Raw genomic sequence first — 16,777 nt, 5'->3', positions numbered from 1 at the left:
TGGTTTTTCTTGCTTGCTGGAAGCTCTGGGACGCAGAGGAAGCACCTCCATACCGTTAGTCGGTGCGGAGGGTCTTTTTGCGCCCTCTGCGTGGTCTTTTTGTAGTTTTTGTGCTGACCGCAAAGCTATCTTTACTATCCTCAGTCTATTCAGTAAGTCGGGCCTCACTTTGCTAAAATCTATTTCATCTCTGTGTTTGTATTTTCATCTTTACTCACAGTCATTATATGTGGGGGGCTGCCTTTTCCTTTGGGGAATTTCTCTGAGGCAAGGTAGGCTTATTTTTCTATCTTCAGGTCTAGCTAGTTTCTCAGGCTGTGCCCGAGGCGCCTAGGTCTGGTCAGGAGCGCTCCACGGCTACCTCTAGTGTGGTGTGATAGGATTAGGGATTGCGGTCAGCAGAGTTCCCACGTCTCAGAGCTCGTCCTATGTTGTTAGTAACTATCAGGTCACTTTGTGTGCTCTTAACCACCAGGTCCATTGTGTTTCTGAATCACCAGTTCATAACAGCAGACGCCACCAGAGCAGATGCCACTGGAGCAGATGCCACCGGAGCAGACGCCACCGGAGCAGATGCCACCGAAGCAGATGCCACCGGAGCAGATGTCACCGGAGCAGACGTCACCGGAGCAGACGTCACCGGAGCAGACGTCACCGGAGCAGACGCCACCGGAGCAGACGCCACCGGAGCAGACGCCACCGGAGCAGACGTCACCGGAGCAGACGTCACCGGAGCAGACGTCACCGGAGCAGACGCCACCGGAGCAGACGCCACCGGAGCAGACGTCACCGGAGCAGACGCCACCGGAGCAGACGTCACCGGAGCAGATGTCACCGGAGAAGATGTCACCAGAGCAGACGCAACCGGAGCAGACGCCACCGGAGCAGATGTCACTGGAGCAGACGCCACCAGAGCAGATGTCACCTGAGCAGATGCCACCGGAGCAGACTGTTGTGAATTCTGTGGTCAAGCTCCCTCCTGTGGTCATGAGTGGTACTTTGGCTGGTTCCGTCCATGAGCTTCCTCTGGTGGATGTGAGTGGGGCTGCGGCTTCTGAGTTTCCTTCCTCAGGTGATGAGGTGAGGTCGTTAGGTGCTGCTCTATTTAACTCCACCTAGTTCTTTGTTCCTGGCCTCCAGTCAATGTTCCAGTATTGGTCTTGCTCTCTCCTGGATCGTCTTGTGGCCTGTCTGCTCTGCATAAGCTAAGTTCTGCTTGTGTTACTTTTGTTTGCTATTTTTTCTGTCCAGCTTGCTATATTAGTTTTTCTTGCTTGCTGGAAGCTCTGGGACGCAGAGGAAGCACCTCCATACCGTTAGTCGGTGCGGAGGGTCTTTTTGCGCCCTCTGCGTGGTCTTTTTGTAGTTTTTGTGCTGACCGCAAAGCTATCTTTACTATCCTCGGTCTATTCAGTAAGTCGGGCCTCACTTTGCTAAAATCTATTTCATCTCTGTGTTTGTATTTTCATCTTTACTCACAGTCATTATATGTGGGGGGCTGCCTTTTCCTTTGGGGAATTTCTCTGAGGCAAGGTAGGCTTATTTTTCTATCTTCAGGGCTAGCTAGTTTCTCAGGCTGTGCCCGAGGCGCCTAGGTCTGGTCAGGAGCGCTCCACGGCTGCCTCTAGTGTGGTGTGATAGGATTAGGGATTGCAGTCAGCAGAGTTCCCACGTCTCAGAGCTCGTCCTATGTTGTTAGTAACTATCAGGTCACTTTGTGTGCTCTTAACCACCAGGTCCATTGTGTTTCTGAATCACCAGTTCATAACAGCAGACGTCACCGGAGCAGATGCCACCGGAGCAGACGCCACCGGAGCAGATGCCACCGGAGCAGATGCCACCGGAGCAGACGCCACCGGAGCAGATGCCACCGAAGCAGATGCCACCGGAGCAGATGCCACCGGAGCAGATGTCACCGGAGCAGACGCCACCGGAGCAGACGTCACCGGAGCAGATGCCACCGGAGCAGACGTCACCGGAGCAGGTCCTGGTAGCTATCTCACAGCTCCAGCACAAGACTTTGTGAACAGTCGTAGCTTTTGCTTTTTGCAAACAGTGTGGGGAAGGCAATTATCTGCCCCCCATGACTGCCCAGTTCACAAGCTCCATGCAAACATTGAGGGGGGAGAACATGAGCACAGAACTTGGTCTTCATCCTATAATGGAGATTGTGTGCCCAGCCTCCCCCCAACATCTGGGTTTGACCCCACAAATGTTTGGATGAAGGGGCGATGCAGTATTTGTGGAGGGGCACACAGAGGACCTTCTGCTAATTACCATGTAATACACAGTAAATAAATCCTTATTTTATTACACTGACATTTTAGTGCCTTTACTATTTACATTCATCAATCAGTTTTGTCAGAATTCTGGAGTAAAACTATTTGAAACATCACAAAACTCTTGTACAACTCGTACTGGATTTCCCGTAAGTATTTAACCTTTTGATATTAGGCAGAGCTCAGTGTGAGGGACGTGGCCCGACAAATTCATCTTAATAAGTAATGAGTGTAATGTCAGGCAGTGCGGACAGGGAACGTTTCCTGCAGTGACGTGAGACGCCATGTGCGCCTGTTAATGAATTTGGCGCATTTTACTCCTTCATGAAGGCTGACGTACAGATCGGCAATCTCCGAGTATTGGCCACGTTGTGTTCACGTTTCCCAGCATTCTAACGTCTGCTTGTTGTCTGTGAATGGACTATTCTTGTAGACATCTGACGATGAAATCCCACCCGACCTGTCCTACTTACACGGCTGCTGGGCTCATCAACAACAACTATGTGAACAGGTCAAGGTTGGAAGGTCACTCATTGACCGCAGGCATAGTGCTGGAAAAGTTAAACCTGTAATACCTTTTTTAATATTTATGTTGCCCTTTTAAGCAGACCGGTGGGCAGTCAGGTTTTGAGACTCCCACAGATCGCTCAGAAACCTCCCCAACACAGCATTTTATCTTAACTGGAAGTCTATATTCAGTAAGCCAGGAGGCACAGACTGTTACCTTTATGTTGACTTTTCTTGTTGGTTAAATTGATATTTGTAAATTGATGAATGGTTGTTATTTACCTCTGATATCAGCTATTACAATTTATTGTACTGTTATCTTTGCAAAACAGGGATGCAGGGTCACTGAACAATGATGTTTGCTGATACGCGATTACACATTATTCCAGGCCATGCAGTTTGTTGACTTGCAAACATTGAAGGATAAACTATAAATTATCAAACAATGCGGTTTAACCTCATCACCCCTTGACCTGTGGATAATGGCTTGACGGACAAAATTTGTGAACTAATAAAAAGGGCATTTGTCTCTGTAACAGGACATCCAAGTCATATCCTGGCAAGTCAGCGGAAGGGTGAGACTCTGTAATGTGCACCATCTTGGGGTATTTTGCTGGGACTGTTCATGTTATCTGCCTGTCTTGTGAGTCAGTAAAGTATTGCCACACTGTTTTACCCTCACTCTGTATTGTCTGGGTAGTATTATGACCACAGTAAAAGGACAGCAGGCGCTTGGTGGGATGAACCCTGGTCCGTGCAGTTTTGTCTGGCAGACCCGGGGCGCCTCCAACCCCAATGTCTCCACAAAGAACGTATCTCAGGAGGCAGTTGCTGCGTGAGCACACACAGGATAGGCTTTATATTGTGTCTGTACAACGCTGCTGTCTCCTTTTTTGGGGGGAGGTTGATTAGTTGTGCCCCAACAATTAGCTTGTAGTAAAATGCCACCCCTTCAATACCTTGCAGTTTTCCATTTTTGTACTTTCCTTTTTTCCTCCCCTTCTTCCAAGAGCCATAACTTTTTTATTGTTCCTTAGATATGGCTGTGGAGACACGGGGGGTTGGCGGGTGCCCTGTTCCACTAGCCGAAACCGCTTGGACCAGAGATTATCCTGCTGAATGCCCGCTCGCCTTCTAACGAGGGCATAATGCTACTCAGACAACACAGGGTGGGGGTAAAACAGTGTGGCAATGCTTTATTGAATCATAAAACAGGCAGATAACACATACAACAGTCCTAGCAAAATACCCCAAGATGGTGCACATTGGTCTCACCCTTCCTCTGACTCGCTGAGATAATGGCAGCTGTTAAGTCAGAGCTCCCAGGGTCGGCTACCCCACCTATGATACACAGCGGGGAGGTAACGATAAGCGTAGGAAGATGACAAACCCATTCAAGTACCAGGCCTGTTGACCCGAGGGTCACAACCTGGTTTCTCCAAACATATCCATGGAGCCAGGCGACAGGCAGAGCCCAATCCTGGCTTTCTCCATATGTAACAATGGTTCAGCGATGGTCAATGGAGCAGAACAGTATCAGGGCCGAGAACCCCTAGGTTGTTAACTGTAGAATGATAGATCCAGGTCCCTTGTAATGGAGCCAGGGTCCTCTGGATGTTTTGATGTCTTGGCAGAATCTCTGGCTGTCTCTGTCTCTACAGAGGCATGTAACCTCTTTTTATGTTTAACCAGTGTCCTTTTCAGTCCAGCATCACAGATAAGGGGAAGAATGGTGACGACCAAGTCGCCTTGTTTGATTATGTAATCTATTTGCATAGTTTTTCCTCCTCTGTTTTAAAAATCAACAAACTATCTATTGGGCTACGCAATGCATAATTACTTACCAAAAGAAAAGCCTCAATCTTATCATGACTCCCTACTGCCAAGACATCACAAATCTCTGCTGATGAACCCAGTTGGGGGAAACGTGTCGAGCGTGTGTCTTCTTCATCTGAGGAGCCATATTATTGTAGTTTCCAGCTGTTTGCATGCGATGCCGCACTGGAGCAGGTAAGTACAGTTTGTTTGGGGAACTGTTCCCTTTCGGCTCTCAGTGTATTATCTAACACATTGCAGTTGTGTGTTATGCAACGCCATTTGTGGCTATGATACGATACGATACACTTTATTGATCCCGTGGGAAATTATGGTATCACAGCAGCACAACTTAAATCATAAAAATCATAAAGGAATTACATAGTTGACATGACAGTTTGTTGACAGAAGAACATTATACATTAGAATAGGACATACACAACGAGTGAACTGAAATGTAGAGAAATAAGTAGACATTCACCTTGGTGGTTTAACCCTAATGTTATTGTTGTACATCCCCATGGCAGTTGGCACAAACGATTTCCTATATTTTTCCTTCTTACACCTCAGAAGTATTAGCCGGTTGCTGAAGGTGCTCTTCTGTCTCATGAATAGCTCATATAATGGATGTGCATTATTGTTCATAATCGCCATACACTTTTTCAGAGTTCTTCTCTCCACTACCTCCCCAAAAGAGTCCAGATTACAGCCCCCAGCAGAACTTGCCTTCTTAATAATCTTATTCAGCTTATTAGCATCAGAGGCCGCACACTACTACCCCAGCACGTGATTGCAAAAAAGATGGCACTTGTCACCACAGATTGGTAGAACATTTCTAACATTTTGCTGCACACATTAAAAGACCTCAGTTTCCTTAGGAAATACAGTCTGCTCATCCCCTTCTTGTAGACAAACTCTGAGTGGCATCTCCAGTCCAGTTTGCTATCCAAATGGACCCCCAAATATTTGTAACTCTCCACCTGCTCGACCTCCTGACCAGCAATAGTGATCGGTAAGCATTCCATCTTTATCCTGCTATAGTTGGCCACCAACTCCTTAGTTTTCTTAACATTTAGTTGTAGATAGTTACCATTGCACCAATCCACGAAATTCGACACCACCCTTCTATATTCCTCATCCCCCTGATCTCCCCTAATGCATCCCACAACCACAGAGTCATCCGAAAATTTCTGAAGGTGGCAAAGTTCAGATTTATACTGAAAGTCTGAAGTATACAGTGTGAATAGAAAGGGCGCAAGCACTGTTCCCTGGGGGGCACCTACACTGCTCAATAATCTGCCTGACACCACTGCTCCTATCTGTACAAACTGTGGCCGATCTGATAGGTAGTCAGTTATCCAATTTCTCATCCCCTCCTCAACCTTCATATCAGTCATCTTTTTGTGTAGTAAAAGTGGCTGCAGGGAGTTAAATGCACTCGAGAAATCGAAGAACATCGCTCGCACCGTGGTACCGTCATTCTCCAGAAATGAATGTACCCTATGTAGCAGAGAAAGGATAGCATCGTCCACCCCCAATCTATGTCGGTAGGCAAACTGAAGGGGATCGATAAAAGCATTGACCCTCAGTCTTAAGTGAGCAAGCACTAATCTTTCCAAGGCCTTCATAGCATGAGATGTTAAGGCTACAGGACGATAGTCATTTAGGGTTGCAGGAGAAGAAGTCTTGGGTACCGGCACCAGACAGGAAGTTTTCCATAACACTGGTACCCTCTGTGTTTGTAGACTTCCATTAAATAGGCGTGTAAAGACAGTACACAGCTGGTCTGCACACACTTTAAGGATTCATTTGGTTTATCAGTGCCATGCAGTATTGTTGCTGGAATATCTATTAGAGTCATTATGTGTCAGCACCTATTTAATCCCTGAAAATTGAGAAGGTGGGATTCTTTTTTATAGTGAAGTGCTGATTTTTCTTCCCTATTATCTCTCAGCCCAGTATATATAGGCATTTTTCACTGAGGGGGATTTTCTCTATTTTATCATAGATTTAATAATAAAGGTTATATTTTATAAGAGGGGCTTCTCTTTTGGTAAGCTGTTATATTTTCACCCCTGCGCATATATTAGTTTGTAAGGAGCAATGCACAATTAGCATCATCAAAGATAAGAGCGCACTATGTGATATCAATATTCCAGGCTTACACAATCAAAAGTCTGTTTTCCAGAGCAGCCAGAAAGAAATGCCAACATCCAGATAACAGTCTATTCTTCTTGGTTTGCTACAAATAGAGTTAATTAAGACACAATGCTGTGTCTCCACAATGCCCATGTCAGGACTTGTTTTTTGTGAAACAAGATGGACGACACCATTGATTTTACCACATAGTGTACTGGAAAACGAGGAAAAAAATCCAAATGCAGTGAAATTACAAAAGAAGTGCAATTCCACAATAGTTTTTTTGAGTTTTTTTTAATAACCATCTTCACTAAATGGTAATTGATTCTCCAGGTGAGTCCGATGCGCAGACACCAAACACGTAGAACTTCTTTTCTATTCACCGTAAGTGAAGGTCAAAATTTGTCAAATAAAAACTTTACTTGTGTCTCCATTTTCCGAGACCCGTAGCGTCTCCATTTTTCGGGATCTGGGGCCGGGCGATGACTTATTTGACCTGACGTCTTTACTGATACCATTTTGGGGTAGATATGATGTTTTGATCGCCTCTTGTTGTATTTTATTACAATGTTGCGGCAATAAAAAAAAATTAATTCTGGAGTTTTGATTTTTTTTTCCCCGTTACGTCGTTTATCGAGCGGATTTATTAGTTTTATATTTTGACAGATTGGTCGATTCCAAATATGTGTATGTTTTATTGTTTTATTTTCAGTGAGGCAAAAGGGGGGTGATTTGAACTTGTGTTTTATTCTGTTTTCTAGATTTTTATAAACTTTTTTTCACACTTTTTACTGACTTCAATAGTCCCCTTGGAGGCTTGAAACTGCGATCATCTGACCACCTGCTCTATATACAGCAGGGCGTCAGCACTGCTATGTGTAGCAGAAATCATGATCTATGATAAACCAGGGATTCAAGCTTCAGGAGGCTAATTTGCATATTCCAGGTGCCTTCTGGGAGAAGCGAAGTCTCCCTAAGCTAGAAGATCGTTGGGTACAGCCGGGACCAGCTGCTTCGAAAGCATCACCAAACCAGGGATTCAAGCTTCAGGAGGCTAATTTGCATATTCCAGGTGCCTTCTGGGAGAAGCGAAGTCTCCCTAAGCTAGAAGATCGTTGGGTACAGCCGGGACCAGCTGCTTCGAAAGCATCACCAAACCAGGGATTCAAGCTTCAGGAGGCTAATTTGCATATTCCAGGTGCCTTCTGGGAGAAGCGAAGTCTCCCTAAGCTAGAAGATCGTTGGGTACAGCCGGGACCAGCTGCTTCGAAAGCATCACCAAACCAGGGATTCAAGCTTCAGGAGGCTAATTTGCATATTCCAGGTGCCTTCTGGGAGAAGCGAAGTCTCCCTAAGCTAGAAGATCGTTGGGTACAGCCGGGACCAGCTGCTTCGAAAGCATCACCAAACCAGGGATTCAAGCTTCAGGAGGCTAATTTGCATATTCCAGGTGCCTTCTGGGAGAAGCGAAGTCTCCCTAAGCTAGAAGATCGTTGGGTACAGCCGGGACCAGCTGCTTCGAAAGCATCACCAAACCAGGGATTCAAGCTTCAGGAGGCTAATTTGCATATTCCAGGTGCCTTCTGGGAGAAGCGAAGTCTCCCTAAGCTAGAAGATCGTTGGGTACAGCCGGGACCAGCTGCTTCGAAAGCATCACCAAACCAGGGATTCAAGCTTCAGGAGGCTAATTTGCATATTCCAGGTGCCTTCTGGGAGAAGCGAAGTCTCCCTAAGCTAGAAGATCGTTGGGTACAGCCGGGACCAGCTGCTTCGAAAGCATCACCAAACCAGGGATTCAAGCTTCAGGAGGCTAATTTGCATATTCCAGGTGCCTTCTGGGAGAAGCGAAGTCTCCCTAAGCTAGAAGATCGTTGGGTACAGCCGGGACCAGCTGCTTCGAAAGCATCACCAAACCAGGGATTCAAGCTTCAGGAGGCTAATTTGCATATTCCAGGTGCCTTCTGGGAGAAGCGAAGTCTCCCTAAGCTAGAAGATCGTTGGGTACAGCCGGGACCAGCTGCTTCGAAAGCATCACCAAACCAGGGATTCAAGCTTCAGGAGGCTAATTTGCATATTCCAGGTGCCTTCTGGGAGAAGCGAAGTCTCCCTAAGCTAGAAGATCGTTGGGTACAGCCGGGACCAGCTGCTTCGAAAGCATCACCAAACCAGGGATTCAAGCTTCAGGAGGCTAATTTGCATATTCCAGGTGCCTTCTGGGAGAAGCGAAGTCTCCCTAAGCTAGAAGATCGTTGGGTACAGCCGGGACCAGCTGCTTCGAAAGCATCACCAAACCAGGGATTCAAGCTTCAGGAGGCTAATTTGCATATTCCAGGTGCCTTCTGGGAGAAGCGAAGTCTCCCTAAGCTAGAAGATCGTTGGGTACAGCCGGGACCAGCTGCTTCGAAAGCATCACCAAACCAGGGATTCAAGCTTCAGGAGGCTAATTTGCATATTCCAGGTGCCTTCTGGGAGAAGCGAAGTCTCCCTAAGCTAGAAGATCGTTGGGTACAGCCGGGACCAGCTGCTTCGAAAGCATCACCAAACCAGGGATTCAAGCTTCAGGAGGCTAATTTGCATATTCCAGGTGCCTTCTGGGAGAAGCGAAGTCTCCCTAAGCTAGAAGATCGTTGGGTACAGCCGGGACCAGCTGCTTCGAAAGCATCACCAAACCAGGGATTCAAGCTTCAGGAGGCTAATTTGCATATTCCAGGTGCCTTCTGGGAGAAGCGAAGTCTCCCTAAGCTAGAAGATCGTTGGGTACAGCCGGGACCAGCTGCTTCGAAAGCATCACCAAACCAGGGATTCAAGCTTCAGGAGGCTAATTTGCATATTCCAGGTGCCTTCTGGGAGAAGCGAAGTCTCCCTAAGCTAGAAGATCGTTGGGTACAGCCGGGACCAGCTGCTTCGAAAGCATCACCAAACCAGGGATTCAAGCTTCAGGAGGCTAATTTGCATATTCCAGGTGCCTTCTGGGAGAAGCGAAGTCTCCCTAAGCTAGAAGATCGTTGGGTACAGCCGGGACCAGCTGCTTCGAAAGCATCACCAAACCAGGGATTCAAGCTTCAGGAGGCTAATTTGCATATTCCAGGTGCCTTCTGGGAGAAGCGAAGTCTCCCTAAGCTAGAAGATCGTTGGGTACAGCCGGGACCAGCTGCTTCGAAAGCATCACCAAACCAGGGATTCAAGCTTCAGGAGGCTAATTTGCATATTCCAGGTGCCTTCTGGGAGAAGCGAAGTCTCCCTAAGCTAGAAGATCGTTGGGTACAGCCGGGACCAGCTGCTTCGAAAGCATCACCAAACCGTGCGCCTTACGGCGCGCGAATTTTTGCCTGTAGGACATTATTGCATGAGAGCTTGGCTGAGTAGATTACACAAGAAGGAAAACACACAGCAAGTCAGCAGGATCTAGGAGCAACATGGCAGATGTGACAACCTACATGGTGAGCTGCAGCATGTGCTACATGTTCACAGATCGACCAGAAGAAGAATCCAATTTCACCTGTCAGAAGTGTAGACTAGTGGCCCTTTTAGAAGAAAAGGTGCGGGGTCTGGAAGAAAGAATAGCAACTTTGAAACTCATCAAAGAGAATGAAGACTTTCTAGACAGAACAGAAGCATCTCTACTGGTCACAGAAGGTGCAAAAAGTGTCAGAGAACCTCCAAAAGCAGATGAGTGGAAGCATGTGACCAAAAGAAGCAAGAAGACCATGGAGAAATCACCAACCACACAACTGAAGAACCGATATCAAATCTTTGTAGAGGATGAAGATGGCACACCTAAGAATGAAGCAATACCAGCAAGCAAAAAAGAAAAGGGCACACAGCAACAAGTGACAGCAAAAAGTACAGCCAAGAAGCAACGAAGAGTGGTGGTGGTGGGAGACTCACTACTGAGAGGCACCGAAGCAGCCATCTGCAGACCGGACATAACTGCAAGAGAAGTATGCTGCCTTCCAGGTGCGATGATCAAGGATGTGACCGATAGGATACCAAAGCTCTTCAGCTCCAAGGACGTCCACCCATTTCTTCTGATACATGTTGGCACCAATGACACGGCAAGGAAGGACCTACCGACAATCTGCAAAGACTTTGAAGAGTTGGGGAAGAAAGTAAAGGAACTGGATGCACAGGTAGTTTTTTCTTCTATCCTTCCAGTAGACGGGCATGGCACCAGGAGATGGAACAGGATCCTTGATGCAAACAACTGGCTAAGACGATGGTGCAGACAACAAGGATTCGGATTCCTGGACCACGGTGTGAATTACTGGTATGATGGACTCCTCGCCAGAGACGGACTACACCTCAACAAACCTGGGAAACACACATTCGCCAGAAGACTCGCTACACTCATCAGGAGGGCGTTAAACTAGAAGAAGAGGGGACGGGAAGAAAAACATTAGACTCGAACAAAGACGACCCAGGAAAACATACTCAGAAGGGAGGTAAGAACATTTCTAAAACAATCCACAGTGAGGAGATTGGAACAAAACAAAATCCTCTAAACTGCATGCTCGCAAACGCCAGAAGCCTGACAAACAAGATGGAAGAACTAGAAGCAGAAATATCTACAGGTAACTTTGACATAGTGGGAATAACCGAGACATGGTTAGATGAAAGCTATGACTGGGCAGTTAACTTACAGGGTTACAGTCTGTTTAGAAAGGATCGTAAAAATCGGAGAGGAGGAGGGGTTTGTCTCTATGTAAAGTCTTGTCTAAAGTCCACTTTAAGGGAGGATATTAGCGAAGGGAATGAGGATGTCGAGTCCATATGGGTCGAAATTCATGGAGGGAAAAATGGTAACAAAATTCTCATTGGGGTCTGTTACAAACCCCCAAATATAACAGAAAGCATGGAAAGTCTACTTCTAAAGCAGATAGATGAAGCTGCAACCCATAATGAGGTCCTGGTTATGGGGGACTTTAACTACCCGGATATTAACTGGGAAACAGAAACCTGTGAAACCCATAAAGGCAACAGGTTTCTGCTAATAACCAAGAAAAATTATCTTTCACAATTGGTGCAGAATCCAACCAGAGGAGCAGCACTTTTAGACCTAATACTATCTAATAGACCTGACAGAATAACAAATCTGCAGGTGGTCGGGCATCTAGGAAATAGCGACCACAATATTGTGCAGTTTCACCTGTCTTTCACTAGGGGGACTTGTCAGGGAGTCACAAAAACACTGAACTTTAGGAAAGCAAAGTTTGAACAGCTTAGAGATGCCCTTAATCTGGTAGACTGGGACAATATCCTCAGAAATGAGAATACAGATAATAAATGGGAAATGTTTAAGAACATCCTAAATAGGCAGTGTAAGCGGTTTATACCTTGTGGGAATAAAAGGACTAGAAATAGGAAAAACCCAATGTGGCTAAACAAAGAAGTAAGACAGGCAATTAACAGTAAAAAGAAAGCATTTGCACTACTAAAGCAGGATGGCACCATTGAAGCTCTAAAAAACTATAGGGAGAAAAATACTTTATCTAAAAAACTAATTAAAGCTGCCAAAAAGGAAACAGAGAAGCACATTGCTAAGGAGAGTAAAACTAATCCCAAACTGTTCTTCAACTATATCAATAGTAAAAGAATAAAAACTGAAAATGTAGGCCCCTTAAAAAATAGTGAGGAAAGAATGGTTGTAGATGACAAGGAAAAAGCTAACATATTAAACACCTTCTTCTCCACGGTATTCACGGTGGAAAATGAAATGCTAGGTGAAATCCCAAGAAACAATGAAAACCCTATATTAAGGGTCACCAATCTAACCCAAGAAGAGGTGCGAAACTAGCTAAATAAGATTAAAATAGATAAATCTCCGGGTCCGGATGGCATACACCCACGAGTACTAAGAGAACTAAGTAATGTAATAGATAAACCATTATTTCTTATTTTTAGGGACTCTATAGCGACAGGGTCTGTTCCGCAGGATTGGCGCATAGCAAATGTGGTGCCAATATTCAAAAAGGGCTCTAAAAGTGAACCTGGAAATTATAGGCCAGTAAGTCTAACCTCTATTGTTGGTAAAATATTTGAAGGGTTTCTGAGGGATGTTATTCTGGATTATCTCAATGAGAATAACTGTTTAACTCCATATCAGCATGGGTTTATGAGAAATCGCTCCTGTCAAACCAATCTAATCAGTTTTTATGAAGAGGTAAGCTATAGACTGGACCACGGTGAGTCATTGGACGTGGTATATCTCGATTTTTCCAAAGCGTTTGATACCGTGCCGCACAAGAGGTTGGTACACAAAATGAGAATGCTTGGTCTGGGGGAAAATGTGTGTAAATGGGTTAGTAACTGGCTTAGTGATAGAAAGCAGAGGGTGGTTATAAATGGTATAGTCTCTAACTGGGTCGCTGTGACCAGTGGGGTACCGCAGGGGTCAGTATTGGGACCTGTTCTCTTCAACATATTCATTAATGATCTGGTAGAAGGTTTACACAGTAAAATATCGATATTTGCAGATGATACAAAACTATGTAAAGCAGTTAATACAAGAGAAGATAGTATTCTGCTACAGATGGATCTGGATAAGTTGGAAACTTGGGCTGAAAGGTGGCAGATGAGGTTTAACAATGATAAATGTAAGGTTATACACATGGGAAGAGGGAATCAATATCACCATTACACACTGAACGGGAAACCACTGGGTAAATCTGACAGGGAGAAGGACTTGGGGATCCTAGTTAATGATAAACTTACCTGGAGCAGCCAGTGCCAGGCAGCAGCTGCCAAGGCAAACAGGATCATGGGGTGCATTAAAAGAGGTCTGGATACACATGATGAGAGCATTATACTGCCTCTGTACAAATCCCTAGTTAGACCGCACATGGAGTACTGTGTCCAGTTTTGGGCACCGGTGCTCAGGAAGGATATAATGGAACTAGAGAGAGTACAAAGGAGGGCAACAAAATTAATAAAGGGGATGGGAGAACTACAATACCCAGATAGATTAGCGAAATTAGGATTATTTAGTCTAGAAAAAAGACGACTGAGGGGCGATCTAATAACCATGTATAAGTATATAAGGGGACAATACAAATATCTCGCTGAGGATCTGTTTATACCAAGGAAGGTGACGGGCACAAGGGGGCATTCTTTGCGTCTGGAGGAGAGAAGGTTTTTCCACCAACATAGAAGAGGATTCTTTACTGTTAGGGCAGTGAGAATCTGGAATTGCTTGCCTGAGGAGGTGGTGATGGCGAACTCAGTCGAGGGGTTCAAGAGAGGCCTGGATGTCTTCCTGGAGCAGAACAATATTGTATCATACAATTATTAGGTTCTGTAGAAGGACGTAGATCTGGGGATTTATTATGATGGAATATAGGCTGAACTGGATGGACAAATGTCTTTTTTCGGCCTTACTAACTATGTTACTATGTATGAACGCCGGCCACAAGCCGACGTTCACAGGACTGCTTTAATGACAGTCACTGGGTCTTCTGCAGATGGCAATCCAACGGCACTCACAATCACAGGTGCCTTTCAGCTAGAGACAGGTATAAGCTGAGGGTGGAAGTGGTGGAAGATTGGATCTGTCGCCGGGACTTGGACATAATTCTGTGTATCTTTCTTTATATAAAGCTTGGCAGCGCGGGGTCCTGCGTTCAGATCCCACCAAGGACGCCGTCTGCCCGGAGTTGGTGGCTTCTCCCCGTGATAGTGAATGTAGATTGTGAGCCCCGCTGGGGACAGTGACGTCTGTACAGCGCTGTGGAATATGATGGTGCTATATACATGTGCATATTTCTCTCTGTACATTACACCATCAGATCAGAGGGTGCGGAGCTGATGTTTGGTTGCTACATTCGGGCTTCACAGCTGCGGATATCGTTCGCCAACAGGTCTGTGACAAGTCAACGTCTTGCGGGGATTAGTTATCTCCTTATCTCCGCCACCATGTGCTCCGATGGCGATCCGTGGATGTAGACACCTCCTGGACGGATTCCTGGGACGCTCTCGATGCATCAGGAGACGTATTCCTCGGTCTCCGGGGCATTTAATGAATATTGGCAGCAATCCCGGGCAGACGAGGCTCCGCGCGTGACGGCGTGTGTGGAGGCATTTATTAGTAAGCGCTGAGACCCCGCGCAGAGGTGCCGCACAGTCACTATTACAGCCCCCAGCCACATGTACCACCTTGTATTCTGCGGGATCCATAGAGTAACTACAAACAGCGAGGGCAGGGCACGAATGTCACTCCGAGCTGCCTAAAAAATTTTTTTGATGGTGAATGAAAAGCGCATTCTGATTGGTACCGATGGCCTTCATCACTGGTGCTGTACAGTAGCATCAACATTAACACTGGAGGGCTAGGGGGCTGAAAGAACGAATAACAATATCCCTGGTGGCCTAGGATCCTGAACATCATCCTTGTTGTACTATGGTTTTTAAAGAGTTAACATCAACAGCCCTGGTGGTCTATAGTACTATAAGAACATCCCTGGTGGTCTAGCGTATTACAGGAACACCCCTGGTGGTCTGGGGTATTACAAGAACAGCCCTGGTGATCTAGTGGGTTACAAGAACAGCCCTGGTGGTCTAGTGTATTACAAGAACAGCCCTGGTGGTCAGGGGTATTACAAGAACAGCCCTGGTGGTCTAGGGTACTATAAGAACATCCCTGGTGGTCTAGCGTATTACAGGAACACCCCTGGTGGTCTGGGGTATTACAAGAACAGCTCTGGTGATCTAGTGGGTTACAAGAACAGTTCTGGTGGTCAGGGGTATTACAAGAACAGCCCTGGTGGTCTAGGGTACTATAAGAACATCCCTGGTGGTCTAGCGTATTACAGGAACACCCCTGGTGGTCTGGGGTATTACAAGAACAGCCCTGGTGATCTAGTGGGTTACAAGAACAGTTCTGGTGGTCTAGGGTATTACAAGAACAGCCCTGGTGGTCTAGGGTATTACAAGAACAGCCCTGGTGGTCTGGGGTATTACAAGAACAGCCCTGGTGGTCTAGCGTATTACAAGGACAGCTCTGGTGGTCTATAGTACTATAAGAACATACCTGGTGGTCTAGCGTATTACAAGGACAGCTCTGGTGGTCAGAGGTATTACAAGAACAGCCCTGGTGGTCTAGGGTATTACAAGAACAGCCCTGGTGGTCTAGGGTATTACAAGGACAGCCCTGGTTGTCTAGGGTATTTCAAGAACAGCCCTGATGGTCTATAGTACTATAAGAACAGCCCTGGTGGTCTAGGGTGTTACAAGAACATCCCTGATAGTCTAGTGTATTACAAGAACAGCCCTGGTGGTCTAGGGTACTATAAGAACATCCCTGGTGGTCTAGGGTATTACAAGAACAGCCCTGGTGGTCTAGGGTATTACAAGAACAGCCCTGGTGGTCTAGGGTGTTACAAGAACAGCCCTGGTGGTCTAGGGTATTACAAGAACAGCCCTGGTGGTCTATAGTACTATAAGAACAGCCCTGGTTGTCTAGGGTGTTACAAGAACATCCCTGATAGTCTAGTGTATTACAAGAACAGCCCTGGTGGTCTATAGTACTATAAGAACAGCCCTGGTGGTCTATAGTACTATAAGGACAGCCCTGGTTGTCTAGGGTGTTACAAGAACAGCCCTGGTGGTCTAGGGTATTTCAAGAACAGCCCTGGTGGTCTATAGTACTATAAGAACATCCCTGGTGATCTAGAGCGTTACAAGAACAGTTCTGGTGGTCTAGGGTATTACAAGAACAGCCCTGGTGGTCTAGGGTATTACAAGAACAGCCCTGGTTGTCTAGGGTGTTACAAGAACATCCCTGATAGTCTAGTGTATTACAAGAACAGCCCTGGTTGTCTAGGGTATTTCAAGAACAGCCCTGGTGGTCTATAGTACTATAAGAACAGCCCTGGTGGTCTAGGGTGTTACAAGAACATCCCTGATAGTCTAGTGTATTACAAGAACAGCCCTGGTGGTCAGGGGTATTACAAGAACAGCCCTGGTGGTCTAGGGTACTATAAGAACATCCCTGGTGGTCTAGCGTATTACAAGAACAGCCCTGGTGGTCTATAGTACTATAAGAA

This window comes from Ranitomeya imitator, chromosome 2 (assembly GCF_032444005.1).
Source record: "Ranitomeya imitator isolate aRanImi1 chromosome 2, aRanImi1.pri, whole genome shotgun sequence".
Taxonomy (NCBI): Eukaryota; Metazoa; Chordata; class Amphibia; order Anura; family Dendrobatidae; genus Ranitomeya; species Ranitomeya imitator.
The sequence above is the reverse complement of the archived record's forward strand: the minus strand, read 5'-3'. Positions refer to the sequence as shown.